At 56.0% G+C, this 1,596-nt stretch overlaps 1 pseudogene; it reads left to right on the top strand.

Annotated features, from left to right (window-relative positions):
• The first annotated feature begins 60 nt into the window (after nucleotides 1-60).
• Nucleotides 61-1,549, top strand: LOC116548467 (annotated as a pseudogene).
• The last annotated feature ends 47 nt before the right edge of the window (nucleotides 1,550-1,596 follow it).

Raw genomic sequence — 1,596 nt, 5'->3', positions numbered from 1 at the left:
CTTGCAGGATGCCCCTGCAGGGCCCTGTCACCTCTCACATGTCCCTAGCTAATCCTCCAGGTTCCAGAGAACTACTAGGTGCCAGACCTGGGCCAAGTACCTGAGATTGGTGTGCAAACCTACCTGTGCGACCTGCCCGGCATTGCCAACGACCTCATGCACAGTGCTGACCTGGGCCCCAGCATTGCTCCCTCTGCCCCTGGAACCATTCCAGAACTATCCACCTTTCACGCTGAGGTAGCCGAGCCTCTCAATCCAGATGAGCTGGGCGCTGAGCCAGGGACCTCCCTGCTCAGACACCTTCTTCCCTAGACACCCCACACTTTCTCTTTCAGACCTAGAAGATGGGGTGTTCATAGCACCTCCACCACCTCCCCCAGCTCCTGAGGTGCGGGCCAGTGCACCCCCACTCTCACCCTCAGCCGTGGCCCCTGTAGGCCCAGGCACGAGGCAGGATTGGCGGCAGCAGCCGTGTGTCTTCTTCAGGTGGGACCAGCTCTTTTAGAACGCCTCTGCTCATTTCTGGTGTGCTTGGTGCACTCAGGTGGATTGTCTGTGGGTTTAAGTGGCCAGAAATACTTGATTTTCTTAATAGTTCCCATTTCAAATGTCTTGTTCTACTTGGTTCATAAAATAGTGGTTTTCAAACTGTAGAGCTCTGGAATTCTCACCTCTTGGGCAGAAGGGGGCCTGAACAAGTGAGGCTCTGGGCTCCCCATTCCGAGTTAAACCAATGGAAAGAAGAGGCCTAATAAACTATGGAAAGAAGGTCTAATAACAAACTACAGCAACAAATGATTCAGTGTCCCTGAAATGACAGCATTTCAGCTTTACTATTGTATCTCCCATCTGTCTCTAGGATCCAGAAGTGGCACAAAACCTCTCTAATGGCTCATGTGTGCAGCTGAGACTGTCAGTGCACGGCTTGCTTGGGGGTCCAGCTGTGCAGGGTGGGGGCTGGAGAGGGTCAGGGAGTGTCTGCACCCACATCGCCTGCACTCCGGTGTTGCAGAAGTCAGTGCCCAGGTCCTGTGTGCCCAGGCCCTTCAGAGTCTTCAAAGGCTCAGCATCCCCAACACGAACCTCCTCGTTCAAGGGGAGATGCCCTCCCTCCGAGCAGGGTCTTGGACATGATAAGCTTCCCCAGCCCTGCCTGAGCAGCCTTTCCTCATCCTGTTCCCCATCTCCCACCTCCAGTTGAGGGAGCTCTCAGGGAAGTGGTTGACCCCTCTGAGGGCCAGGCCACTCTGCTAGAGTCCATCTACCAAGCTGGGGGCATTGGCAAGGCCAAGCTGCACAGCGTGAAGGAGCAAAAGCTGGAGAAAAAGAAGCAGAAAGAGCAGGAGCAAGGTGAGCAGGCCCTGGAGCCTGTGGTTGGAGGGCCTCGGACAAAGTGCTGCCTCTTGTCTGGCACTGAGTCCACAGGGTGCTTTCTGCTCACCCCCTGCTCCTGCCAGCCTGTCCCTGGTTCCCCTAGGGCATGTGCTGGAAGCCCTGGGCTATCACCCAAGGTCCTCAGCCCTTCTACCTGGGCCATGGCTCCTTCCCGGTTTGGGAGCCTTAGTGGAGCTTTCCTCTCTAAGCTCACCCAGCTCC

This window comes from Sapajus apella, unplaced genomic scaffold (assembly GCF_009761245.1).
Source record: "Sapajus apella isolate SASKATOON/1434 unplaced genomic scaffold, GSC_monkey_1.0 scaffold12649, whole genome shotgun sequence".
Lineage (NCBI taxonomy): Eukaryota > Metazoa > Chordata > Mammalia > Primates > Cebidae > Sapajus > Sapajus apella.
This window is presented reverse-complemented; position numbering and strand designations above follow the sequence as displayed.